This window comes from Tachyglossus aculeatus, chromosome 5 (genome assembly GCF_015852505.1).
Source record: "Tachyglossus aculeatus isolate mTacAcu1 chromosome 5, mTacAcu1.pri, whole genome shotgun sequence".
Lineage (NCBI taxonomy): Eukaryota > Metazoa > Chordata > Mammalia > Monotremata > Tachyglossidae > Tachyglossus > Tachyglossus aculeatus.
The window spans coordinates 61,115,972-61,130,157 of NC_052070.1; the positions used below are offsets into that span (position 1 = coordinate 61,115,972).

Genomic DNA, 14,186 nt, shown 5'->3' on the forward strand with positions numbered 1-14,186 from the left:
CTCCCCCTTTTAGACCGTGAGCCCACTGTTGGGTAGGGACTGTCTCTATGTGTTGCCAATTTGTACTTCCCAAGCGCTTAGTACAGTGCTCTGCACATAGTAAGCGCTCAATACGATTGATTGATTGATTAACAAATGCCACTATTATTATTATTAGAGTGCTGTGCCCTCAGTGGGCACTCAGTCAGCAGGATGGCAGGAAGGCTGTGCACACGGCCCGCCAAGGGGACGGGCTGAAGGCTGTGCACACGGCCCGCAGCGGAGGAAAAGGCGGGAAGCGGGAAGGGCGGGGCCCGCCGGGCACGTGGCCGGGGAGGGGGCGGGGTGTCCTCGCGCCCTGGCGCAGGCGCACGCGCGGCCGGCGCACTCCGCGGGGCGGCATGGTCGGCCTCTCCGCCGGCGGCGCCCTCCTTGGCACTCCGGGCTGGGGGTCGTTCGGCCCCCCGGCGTCGGAGCCCGGACTGGAGCAGCGACTGGAGCCGGAGTCGGATCAGAACCCGGAACTGGATCCGGAGCCGGAGCCGGAGCCGGAGCCCCGGGCGCGGGCCATGGCAGGTACCGGGGCACCCCAAAGAGGCGGGATGGACTTAGGGAGGGGATGGTGCCAACTGGGGCTTCCCAAGCGCTTAGTCCAGTGCTCTGCACATAGTAAACGCCCAACAAATACGATTGAAGGAATGAATTTTAGACTGTGAGCCCACTGTTGGGTAGGGACTGTCTCTATATGTTGCCAGTTTGTACTTCCCAAGCGCCTAGTACAGTGCTCTGCACATAGTAAGCGCTCAATAAATATGATTGATTGATTGATTGATTGAATGAATGAACGGACAAGGGGGAAGAGGGAGAGCAGCGGTAACAGATGGCCACTCCAGAACTCAGGACTCCTGGGGATCATCATCATCGTCAATCGTATTTGTTGAGCGCTTACTATGTGCAGAGTACTGTACTAAGCGCTTGGGAAGTACAAATTGGCAACACATAGAGACAGTCCCTACCCAGCAGTGGGCTCACAGTCTAAAAGGGGGAGACAGAGAACAAAACCAAACGTACTAACATAATAAAATATATAGAATAGATATGTACAAATAACATAAATAAATAAATAGAGTAAAAAATATGTACAAACATATATAATATACAGGTGCTGTGGGGAAGGGAAGGAGGTAAGATAGGGGGGATGGAGAGAGGGACGAGGGGGAGGGATGGGGATGGGGGGGTCCCATCCATCTCCCCCTATTCTAGACTGTGAGCCCACTGTTGGGTAGGGACCGTCTCTAGATGTTGCCAACTTGGGCTTCCCAAGCGCTTAGTACAGTGCTCTGCACACAGTCAGCGCTCAATCAATGCGATTGAATGACTGAATGAGCTCACCTTTTGGACTGTGAGCCTACTGTTGGGTAGGGACCGTCTCTAGATGTTGCCAACTTGGGCTTCCCAAGCGCTTAGCACAGTGCCCTGCACACAGTCAGCGCTCAATCAATGCGATTGAATGACTGAATGAGCTCACCTTTTAGACTGTGAGCCCGCTGTTGGGTGGGACCGTCTCTAGATGTTGCCAACTTGGGCTTCCCAAGCGCTTAGCACAGTGCTCTGCACACAGTCAGCGCTCAATCAATGCGATTGAATGACTGAATGAGCTCACCTTTTAGACTGTGAGCCCACTGTTGGGTAGGGACCGTCTCTAGATGTTGCCAACTTGGGCTTCCCAAGCGCTTAGTACAGTGCCCTGCACACAGTCAGCGCTCAATCAATACGATTGATGATGATGATCATCCGTTCAGTCGTATTTACTGGGTGCACGCAGTCAGCGCTCAATAAATACGATTGAATGAATGAATGAGCTCATCCATTCAGTCGTATTTAGTGGGTGCACACAGTAAGCGCTCAATAAATACGATTGAATGAGTTCATCCATTCAGTTGTATTTACTGGGTGCACACAGTAAGCGCTCAATAAATTCGATTGAATGAGTTCAATTCAGTCGTATTTACTGGGTGCACACAGTCAGTGCTCAGTAAATACGATTGAATGAATCAATGAGTTCATTATATATATATATATATATATATATATATATATATGTTGCCAACTTGTACTTCCCAAGCGCTTAGTACAGTGCTCTGCATAGTCAGCGCTCAATAACTACGATTGAATGAATGAATGAATCCATTCAGTCGTATTTATTGAGTGCACACTGTAAGCGCTCAATAAATACGATTGAATGAATGAATGAGCTCATCCATTCAGTCGTAGTTACTGGGTGCACATAGTAAGCGCTCAATAAATACGACTGAATGAGTTCATCCATTTAGTCGTATTTACTGGGTGCACACAGTCAGAGCTCAATAAAGACGATTGAATGACTGAATGAGCTCATCCATTCATTTGTATTTACTGGGTGCACATAGTAAGCGCTCAATAAATACGACTGAATGAGTTCATCCATTTAATCGAGTTTACTGGGTGCACGCAGTCAGCGCTCAATAAAGACGATTGAATGAATGAATGAGCTCATCTGTCCAGTCGTATTTATTGGGTGCACATAGTAAGCGCTCAATAAATACGATTGAATGACTGAATGAGTTCATCCATTCAGTCGTATTTACTGGGTGCACACAGTAAGCACTCAATAAATACGATTGAATGAGCTCATCCATTCAGTCGTAGTTACTGGGTGCACATAGTAAGCGCTCAATAAATACGACTGAATGAGTTCATCCATTTAGTCGTATTTACTGGGTGCACACAGTCAGAGCTCAATAAAGACGATTGAATGACTGAATGAGCTCATCCATTCATTTGTATTTACTGGGTGCACATAGTAAGCGCTCAATAAATACGACTGAATGAGTTCATCCATTTAATCGAGTTTACTGGGTGCACGCAGTCAGCGCTCAATAAAGACGATTGAATGAATGAATGAGCTCATCTGTCCAGTCGTATTTATTGGGTGCACATAGTAAGCGCTCAATAAATACGATTGAATGACTGAATGAGTTCATCCATTCAGTCGTATTTACTGGGTGCACACAGTAAGCACTCAATAAATACGATTGAATGAGCTCATCCATTCAGTCGTATTTACTGGGTGCACACAGTCAGCGCCCAATAAATACGACTGAATGACTGAATGAGCTCATCCGTTCAGTCGTATTTACTGGGTGCACACAGTCAGCACTCAATAAAGACAATTGAATGAATGAATTAGCTCATCCGTTCAGTCGTGTTTACTGGGTGCACACAGTAAGCGCTCAATAAATATGATTGAATGAATGAATGAGTTCATTCTGTATATATGTATGTTGCCAACTTGTCCTTCCCAAGCGCTTAGCACAGTGCCATGCACACAGTCAGCGCTCAATCAATACGATTGAATGACTGAATGAGTCCATCCGTTTAGTCGTATTTACTGGATGCCCACAGTAAGCGCTCAATAAAGACAATTGAATGGATGAGCTCATTCATTCAGTCGTAGTTACTGGGTGCACATAGTAAGCGCTCAATAAATACGACTGAATGAGTTCATCCGTTTAGTCGTATTTACTGGGTTCACACAGTCAGCGCTCAATAAAGACGATTGAATGAATGAATGAGCTCCTCCATTCAGTCGTAGTTATTGGGTGCACATAGTAAGCGCTCAATAAATACGACTGAATGAGTTCATCCATTTAGTCGTGTTTACTGGGAGCACACAGTAAGCGCTCAATAAATACGATTGAATGACTGAATGAGCTCATCCATTCAGTCGTATTTACTGGGTGCACATTGTAAGCGCTCAATAAATACGCCTGAATGAGTTCATCCATTTAGTCGTATTTACTGGGTGCACACAGTCAGCGCTCAATCAATACGATTGAATGACTGAATGAGCTCATCCGTTCAGCCGTATTTACTGGGTGCACACAGTGAGCGCTCAATAAAGACGGTTGAATGAATGAATGAGCTCATCTGTTCAGTCGTATTGGGTGCACACAGTAAGCGCTCAATAAAGACGATCGAATGAATGAATGAGCTCATCCATTCAGTCGTATTTACTGGGTGCACACAGTAAGCGCTCAATAAAGACGATCGAATGAATGAATGAGCTCATCCATTCAGTCGTATTTACTGGGTGCACACAGTAAGCGCTCAATAAATACGATTGAATGAGTTCATCCATTCAGTCGTATTTATCGGGTGCACACAGTCAGTGCTCAATAAATACGATTGAATGAGTTCATCCATTCAGTCGTATTTACTGGGTGCACACAGTAAGCGCTCAATAAATATGATTGAATGAATTAATGAGCTCATCCATTCAGTCGTATTTACTGGGTGCACACAGTAAGCGCTCAGTAAAGACAATTGAATGACTGAATGAGTTCATCCATTCAGTCCTATTTACTGGGTGCACACAGTAAGCGCTCAATAAATATGAATGAATGAGTTCATCCATTCAGTCCTATTTCCTGGGTGCACACAGTAAGCGCACTCAATAAATACGATTGAATGAAAGAATGAGTTCACCCATTCAGTCGTATTTACTGGGTGCCCACAGTAAGCGCTCAATAAATACGATTGAATGACTGAATGAGCTCATCCATTCAGTCGTATTTACTGGGTGCAGAGCACTGGACTAAGCGTTTGGGAAAGTACAAATTGGCAAGAGATAGAGACGGTCCCACCCAACGGTGGGCTCACTGTCTAGAAGGGGGAGACAGACAACAGAACAAAACAAGTAGACAGGCATCAATATTCATTCATTCCCTCATTCAATCGTATTTATTGAGCGCTTACTGTGTGCAGAGCACTGTACTAATAAATCGTATTTATTGAGCGCTTACTGTGTGCAGAACACTGTACTAAGCACTTGGGAAGTACAAGTTGGTAACATATAGAGATGGTCCCAACCCAGCAGCGGGCTCACAGTCTAGAAGGGGGAGACAGACAACAAAACAAAACATATTAACAAAATAAAATAAATAGAATAGTAAATAGTACAAGTAAAATAAATAGAGTAATAAAAATGTACAAGCATATATGCAGGTGCTGTGGGGAGGGGAAGGAGGTAAGGCGAGGGGGAGAGGATTAGAGCTATATACATGTCATTAATAAAATGGAGTAATAAATATGTACAAATAAAATAAATAGAATAATAAATATGTACAAATATATACAAGTGCTGGGGGGAAGGGGGTAGGGCAGAGGGAGGGAGAGGGGCGATGGGGAGGAGGAGAGGAAAAAGGTTCGGGGAACATCATAAACCCCAAGTAAACAGATGATTTGATTTTTTAATGGTATTTGTTAAGCACCTTCTAAGCGCTGGGGTAGATCCTAGCCAATAATAACAAATAATAACAATGGTGGCATTTGTTAAGCGCTTACTGTGTGCCAAGCACTGTTCAATTTGGTTGGGCACAATCCATGTCCCATATGGGGAGGGAGGAGGTCACAGTCCAAGTAGAAGGGAGTATGGTTTAATCCCCATTTTATAGATCCCAAGCGCCTAGTATAGTACTCTGCACATAGTAAGCGCTCAATAAATTCAATCGTATTGAGCGCTTACTGTGTGCAGAGCACTGCACTAAGCGCTTGGGAAGTACAAGTTGGCAACATAATACGATTGAATGAATAGATGAGGAAACTGAGGAACAGAGAAGTAATAACAGTAATAATAATCGGGATATTTGTTAAGCGCTCACCATGTTACAGGCTCTGTACTAAGTGCTGGGGTAAAGTCAAGCTAATCCCGTTTGACACAGTCTGTGTTCCACCAGGAGCTCGCAGCCTTAATCCCCATTTTACAGAGGAGGAAACTGAGGCACAGAGAAGCGAAGGGACTTGCTCATGGCCACACAGCAGACAAGTGGCGGAGCTGGGATTAGAACCCATGACCTTCTGATCCCCAGGTCCGTGTTCTTTCCACTCGACCACGTTCAATTGACTGGCCCCAGGTGTCACAGCGGACAAGTGGCAAAGACAGGATTAGAACCCAGGTCCGTGCTCCATCCACTAGGCCATGCTTCTTCGCTCTTGAACCCCGAGCCCAAGAGGAAAGATTCAATTTGGGGAAGACTCAGGGAGGCTTGTTTTAACCGGGGAAAAGCATTGAGAATGGACTTTAGCGTTTAGCACAGCCATTTCCACGGAGTGTTAGGCCAGGAGGTTGCCAGCGTGGATATCGACCTCCCTATTAGATCATCAGGAGCCGTGAGCCCGCTCAGTGTGGTCCCAACACCCCGTTCCTGGCTCTTCATAATAATAATAATAACAATAACCCTGGTATTTGTTAGGCGCTTAATATGTGCAAGGCACTGTACCAAGCGCTGGGGTGGATAAAGCAAATCAGGTTGGACACAGTCCCTGTCCCTCATGTGGCTCACAGTCTCAGTCCCCATTTTACAGATGAGGTAGCTGAGGCACGGAGAAGTGAAGTGACTCGTCAAGGCCATATGGCAGGCAAGTGGCGGAGCTGGGATTAGAACTCAAGACCTTTTTGGCCCCCAGGCCCTTGCTCTATCCATTAGGCCATGCTGCTTCTCTTCGGGGGCCCGTGACCTCTCTCTGGAGAGCCACGCTTAACGATTTCACCGAACAGGTCACGTGTGTTCTGCTGTCCTGGAGGACATGGCAGGCATTTTTATTTGCCTGAAGAACCTATTGCTTTTTTTAGATTTAAAACAAACTGATCCTAAAGATGAAACTCCCAGGATAACCGTGCCTGCATCAGCGTGGCTCAGTGGAAAGAGCCCGGGCTTTGGAGTCAGAGGTCATGGGTTCGAATCCCGACTCCGCCACATGTCTGCTGTGTGACCTTGGGCAAGCCACTTAACTTCTCTGAGCCTCAGTTACCTCATCTGTAAAATGGGGATTAAGACTGTGAACCCCACATGGGACAACCTGATCACTTTGTGTCCCCCCCAGCGCTTAGAACAGTGCTTTGCACATAGTAAGCGCTTAACAAATGCCAACATTATTATCATCATCATGATCATCAGTTGTATTTATTGAGCGCTTACTGTGTGCAGAGCACTGTAGTAAGCGCTTGGGAAGTACAAATTGGCAACATATAGAGACAGTCCCTACCCAACAGTGGGCTCACAGTCTAAAAGGGAGAGAGAGAGAACAAAACCAAACGTACTAACAAAATAAAATAAATAGAATAGATATGTACAAGTAAAATAAATAAATAAATAGAGTAATAAATATGTACAAACATATATACATATATACAGACATATATATATATATACATGTATATACGTATACATATATACGTCCCAAGCCTGCATCTTGGGACGGCGTAATTCCCGCAGTCTGGGTGGCCCTAGGAAAGATGGGAGAAGGAGCGGCGGAGGCCGAACAACAAAGCGAAAGCCTTGCTGGTGGCGGGGGGAGGAAGTTGCTTGTGCATTGATTATTGTGTAGTCAACCTTGTTGTCCTTCCTGAAAGTCCTGTTTGTTAAGTGTTCTGTGGTCCTTTCTAACAGATGGAAGATAATTGTACATTTCCTGAGCTGTGAGGGAGCTGGGGCTGGGAAAGCTTAAGGGAACTCATGATCCTCTCTGTCTTATCATTCTCTGTTTAGACCACGTCGCCTGTAGAGTCTGGAAAATAACTTTGTTTTGCGGGGCGAGGAGTCTGTTTCGAAATCCTTACAAAGTCCTCTGAGGTCTGTTTACCTCTTGGAATTACAGTCCTGCTCTCAAGTGGACGTGCTCATTTGCGCCGTTGCAAAATCGCCAGGCGACTCAGTAGGATTGGCCGCCTCAGCCGAGGACTGGACGACAGAGGCTTCTCTAAGCCCGTGCTCGGCTGGGAATGCCGATTTGGAAGCCAACTGAGCACCGCCCTGCCTCACGCTCCACTCTGGTTAGAGCTCCTCTTTCTCCAAATACCCTTTGGAGACTCGAGTGCGGCAGGACAGGTTCTGAGCGATTAGTAAATGGTATTTATTCAACACTAACTCCGCACTAAGCAGTGCGCTAAACCCTGGGGCAGATGCAAGAGAATCCACAGTTTCTCTTCCTCACGTGGGAATTTCAGGTTAATTTTACTGGTGGGGAAACTGAGGCCCAATGAGGGAAAGAGACTGGCCCGAGGTCACCCAGCAGGGTAGAGCTGAGACCAGAACCCAGGCCTCCTGATTCCCAGTCCCATCCTGTATCCACTTAGCAAGATCCATCAACGCATCTTATTTTTTTTAAGTGATATTTGTTAATTGCTTACTATGTGCCAGGCACTGTTCTAAGCACTGGGGTAGATACAAGGTAATCAGGTTGGATGCCGTCCATCTCCCACGTGGGACTCACAGTCTTAAATCCCCATTTTCCAGATGAGGTAACTGAGGCAAGGAGAAGTGAAGTGAACTTGCCCAAGGTCACACAGCCGATAAGCGGTGGAACAGGGATTAATAATAATAGTAATAATGATGGCATTTATTAAGCGCTTACTATGTGCAAAGCACTGTTCTAAGCGCTGGGAAGGTTACAAGGTAATCAGGTTGGATGCAGTCCGTGTGTCCCACATGGGACTCACAGTCTTAAATCCCCATTTTCCAGATGAGGTAACTGAGGCAAGGAGAAGTGAAGTGAACTTGCCCAAGGTCACACAGCCGATAAGTGGCGGAACCGGGATTAATAATAATAGCAATAATGATGGCATTTATTAAGCGCTTACTATGTGCAAAGCACTGTTCTAAGCACTGGGAAGGTTACAAGGTGATCAGATTGTCCCATGGGGGGCTCACAGTCTTAATCCCCATTTTGTAGATGAGGGAACTGAGACCCAGAGAAGTTAAGCGACTTGCCCAAAGTCACACAGCTGACAATTGGCGGAGGCAGGATTTGAACCCATGGCCTCTGACTCCAAAGCCCGGGCTCTTTTCCACTGAGCCACGCTGCGATTAGAACCCAGGTCCTTCCGACTCACAGGCCCATCCACTAGGCCACAGAGCTTCTTGGCCTCTGAAGTGTCCAAGCCCTTTATTTCTGGCCGGGGAAGATGTCAGCATTGCTGAGGGTGAAACAGGAAGAATGGAAGATCAGAAAATGTCACTCTTTCACCGGCGCTCATTAAGCGGGTGAGCAGAACCAATGCTTGAACCAATAAAGAAGCAGCGTGGCTCAGTGGAAAAGAGCCCGGGCTTTGGAGTCGGAGGTCATGGGTTCAAATCCCATCTCCGCCAATTGTCAGCTGGGTGACTTTGGGCAAGTCGCTTCACTTCTCTGTGCCTCAGTTCCCTCATAAGTAAAATGGGGATTAAGACTGCGAGCCCCCCGTGGGACAACCTGATCACCTTGTACCCTCCCCAGCGTTTAGAACAGTGCTTTGCACATAGTAAGCTCTTAATAAATGCCATTATTACTATTAATGCTTACCCACAGGGTTGTCCATCTCCCGATGAGCCTCGCTGAAGCCGTGGACCAGCCGGGTCATTGCCAGGGACCGCTGTCTCCCAGAATCCCTCCTTTTTGTCACAGCCCGTCTGCTGCAGGGGTTATCAATCAATCAATCGTATTTATTGAGCGCTTACTATGTGCAGAGCACTGTACTAAGCGCTTGTCTAAAAATCATCCTTTGATGACGTTGTAGTTGGCGGGGTCTGGCCCAGAGAAGCAGCGTGCCTTAGTGGATAGAGCACAGGCCTGGGAATCAGAAGGACCTGGGTTCTAATCCTGGCTCTGCCACACATCTGCTATGTAACCGTGGGCAAGTCACTTCACGTCTCTGTGCCTCGGTTCCCTCATCTGTAAAATGGGGATTAAGACTGGGAACCTCGTGTAGGACATGGACTGTGTCCAACCTAATTAGCTTGTCTCTGCCCCAGCACTTAGAACAGTGCCTGGCTCATAGTAAGTGCTTAACAAATGCCATAAAAGAAAAGAAAATTCTAAGCTTTTCTCCATCCCTGTGGCCTTCATCCATGGAAGGAGAACTATCTCCCATTGCCCAAGACTTGAGAGGATAGCTTGGCCTCCTCATCATTGAGGGATTGAGGCTGGGAGTCAGGAGATTCGGGACTGTCTCTATATGTTGCCAACTTGTACTTCCCAAGCGCTTAGTACAGTGCTCTGCACACAGTAAGCACTCAATAAATACGATTGATGAGGAGGAGGAGGAGGAGATTCCAGCTCTGCTACGGACCAGCTGTCGGTGGGGGGGATCTCGGGCGAGTTGCTTGACCTCTCTGGCCTCCAGTTTCCCTCATCTGTAGAATGGGGATAAAATCCCTGTTCACTCTCTCTCTTAAACTGTGAGCCATATGTCCGATCTGATTATCTTGTCCGTAATACAGTGCTAGTACGTTCCGAATCCACCCGGTGATTGTCATTTCACAGCTTGGAGCAGATGTCAATCAATCAGTGGTATTTGAGTGCTTACTGGGTGCAGAGCACTGTACTAAGTGCTTGGGAGAGTACAACAGAGCTGGTAGGCACATTCTCCCCCCACAACAAGCTTACAGTCCGGAGGGAAAGACACATTAAATTATGGCTATGTACAGAAGGGCAGTGGGGTGAATATCAAGGACTTAAAGGATGCAAATCGAAAAGCAAAGGCAACACAGAAGGGAGAGGGAATAGGGGATGTGAGGGCTTAGTCTTGGGAAGATTTCTTTTCATTCATTCATTCAGTCATATTTATTGAGCACTAACTGTGTGCAAAGCAGTGTACTAAGTGCTTGGAGGGGATGTGATTGTAATGAGGATTTGAAAGTGGGGAGAGGGATCTGTCAGATAGGAAGAGGAAGGGAGTTCCAAGGTTTCTGGGGTGTTCATCGTTCTGAGCCGTTCAGCGCACGAGGGATGAAGGTCTGGGAGTGAAACCCCTTTTCAGAGCCCTGGGGTGTGGCAGGGGGTTTCTCTGCCTCCCCACAGCTGGGTCTTGGCGGGTGTTGATTCTCCAGGCCCTGGGAGGAGCATGCCACCAAGTGTAACCACCGGCCCCCACGTGGCCACCTCCCAGGGCTCCTGGGGCATTCAAGCGCTTAGTACAGTGCTCTGCACACAGTAAGCACTTAATAAATACGATTGAATGAAACACACAGAAAAGAAAGGAGATCCTCGCCTGAAACCCGTGCCTTCAGCCCTAGAGGCTCGCTTGTCTCACAGATTAGGGCATGACTAGCCCTCGGCAATTGTATCGTGCTAATCGCCTGATCATCTTGGCAGCACTTCTTGGGAGCATGGACTGGAGAGGGGAACGGGAGTTTTGGATGGGTATGGTTGGGGATGTTTGGGTATGCTGAGGCCCAGAGTAGATGTAGGACAATAATTTGTTGTATTGTACTGTCCCAAGCGCTCAGTACAGGGCTCTGCACACAGTAAGTGCTCAATAAATACAATTGAAAGAATAATCAGATCAGACCCCATTCACAAATTAAGAGGGAAGAAGAGCAGGTATCTTCAGCATAGAGGAAGCAGTGTGACATGGTGTGGAAAGAACACCATACTGGGAGTCAGAAGACTCAAGTTCTAATCTTGGCTCTGCCACTTACCTCCTGAGTGACCTTGGGGCAAGTCACTTCTCTGGCCCTCAGTTTCCTTTGAGTCCATCTTCTCCAGTAGACTGTCAGCTCCTTCAGGACAGGGATTGCGTCTCTAACTTCTCCGGTGTCCTCCCAGCGCCCTGCTCCCAGCAGGCTCTTAGTAAACCCCATCGATTGATCGATTGCTCTTGGTAATGCGCGAGGGGCCAAGGCTTCTGCTTGCGGAAGAGGGCTGACTGGCTAGCGGAAAGTGATATTGGTTTTCTCTCCGTCCGATCAGCAAGCAACGTGCATCACCCGGACCACCCCCTCTAGGGAAAGAGGGCAGATTTTGGCTTCGGTGTAAACTCACCGGCAGTCCCACCCTTGGGTCTGGAGGCCCAGTTAGGAAGCCGTAATAGTCGCTACCGTGGCCTGGTGGAAAGAGTATGGGGCAGGGAGCCAGGAAACCAGGGGTTTAGTCCCAGCTTTGCCACTGGTCTGCTGTGTGACCTTGGGCAAGTCAGTTAACCTCCACGGGCTTCAGTTTCTGTGAAATGTGGATAAGACATTTGCTCTCCCTAACTCTTGAACTAGGAACCCTGTGTGGGACAGGGATTATGTCCAATCTGATTTTCTTTTATCTACCCAGGGCTCAGCACAGGGCAGTTACTAAACACTGACTAAATACCACCTCTGACTAACTGATCTAGAAGACAACAAAACCATCTGGTCTGAACCCTGCGCTTGGATGGGGGTTCTGTTTGTTTTGCAATCTTGGCCATATCCCTGCCAGACTCCAGAGATGTTGCTTTTTTTTTTATTGGTATTTGTTAAGTCCTGACTATGTGCCAGACACTTTTCTAGGCACAGGGTTAGATACACCCTAATCAGGTTGGACACAGTCCATGTCCCACCTGGGGTTCACAGTCTTAATCCCCATTTTGCAGATGAGGTAACTTGGGCACAGAAAAGCAAAGTGACTTATCCAAGGTCAGGCAGCAGACAAGTGGCGGAGCTGGGAGTAGAACTCAGGTCCATGATAATAATAATCATAATAATAATTGTAGTATTTATTAAGTGCTTACTATGTGCCAAGCCCTGTTCTAAGCACTGGGGTAGATACATGGTAATCAGGTTGGACACAATCTATGTCCCACATGGGGCTCACAGTCTTAATCCCATTTTACAGATGAGATAACTTAGATACAGAGAAGTGAAGTGATTTGCCCAAGGTCAAACAGCAGGCAGGAAGCAGAGCTGGGATTAGAACCCAGGCCCTTCTGACTCACAGATGTGTACTCCATCCACTAGGCCATGCTGCTTCTCATAACCCCTCTGCTTATGAATTCGGGAAGGTGGTTGCCTTCCTGATCATCATCATCATCATCATCATCATCATCATCAATCGTATTTATTGAGCGCTTACTATGTGCAGAGCACTGTACTAAGCGCTTGGAAAGTACAAATTGGCAACACATAGAGACAGTCCCTACCCAACAGTGGGCTCACAGTCTAAAAGGGGGAGACAGAGAACAAAACCAAACATACTAACAAAATAAAATAAATAGGATAGATATGTACAAGTAAAATAAATAAATAAATTAATAGAGTAATAAATATGTACAAACATATATACATATATACAGGTGCTGTGGGGAAGGGAAGGAGGTAAGATGGGGGGGATGGAGAGGGGGACGAGGGGGAGAGGAAGGAAGGGGCTCAATCTGGGAAGGCCTCCTGGAGGAGGTGAGCTCTGTGGTCCAGGGAGGCTATTTGGAGCCTGGCCTTTGGAGTTTCCAAGTAGAGAGTCAGCCCTGGTGCCACGTTTCAGTCTATCTGGACAACCAACTGCCAGTTAGGGACAGAGTATGGCATAGAATTAAATCCAGAGGAGGAGCCATGTCTGCCCGTCCAAAATTTGACCTCGATTTCTTGAGACATCTGAGCTGGGATGTTTATGGAAGCTTAGAGAATCGTCGTCTTTTCCCCATCTCCCTACTATAATTCCTTGATGTGGTCAGTCAGTCAATCGTATTTATTGAACATCTACTGTATGCAGAGTACTGTACTAAGCACTTAGGAGAGCACAATATAACAGACACATTCCCTACCCAAAACGAGCTTTCGGTCTAGAGGACTGTTGGCTTCAAAATGAGGGTTCTGGGTTTTCGTGGATCGGGAACGGCAGCTCCGTAAAGATGCCTCAGCAGCTCCATATACGGCAGGGAGTTCGCTTTGTTTCTTCAGCCCCCAGCTGGCCTTGGAATACCAAAAGGGGTACCGGGAATTGACTCTGGGGGAGTTAACTTCTCCAGGCGGGCTGAGCCATCTCCTCCGACCTGGTTGCCCCCACTGGGCTCCTGGGGGGATCCCTGGATCAGTTCACCCCATCCTCAGCTGCGAGCACAAGGCCAGAAGTTCCTCATCCTGCCGGGATGGTGGGGCTGGGACCCGGGAGACCGAGACTCGGCAACTCAGTTCCTCCAACAGACCGTCATGGGGGCGGGGAGATTGATGGTTGGCTTAGTCATTCATTAAAAGGCTGTGAATCTAGGCAGAGCTTAAATATTTTATAGCAGCAATTTAATCTCACGGGGTTCAAAGCTGGCGGCATGCAGTTTACTCCCAGAAATCGATCCCTGTTTTCTTTTAACACTGCCTTCCCATTCCCCTTCCAGATGGGTAAGAGGGTTGGCTCCTGGCCCTCAGGGCACTTAATACGTTCTCTGGGAGGCG

The 14,186-nt window shown here is 47.3% G+C and overlaps 1 protein-coding gene across 1 annotated transcript in view; it reads left to right on the forward strand.

The window, feature by feature from the left end:
* The first annotated feature begins 384 nt into the window (after positions 1-384).
* The window catches only part of LOC119928241 (solute carrier family 35 member E2A-like), a 39,731-nt gene continuing 25,929 nt past the window's right edge, over positions 385-14,186 (forward strand). Inside the window, exon 1 of the mRNA XM_038746331.1 lies at positions 385-555. The gene's annotated coding sequence lies outside the window, so the exon portion shown is untranslated. The remainder of the gene's footprint in view (positions 556-14,186) is intronic.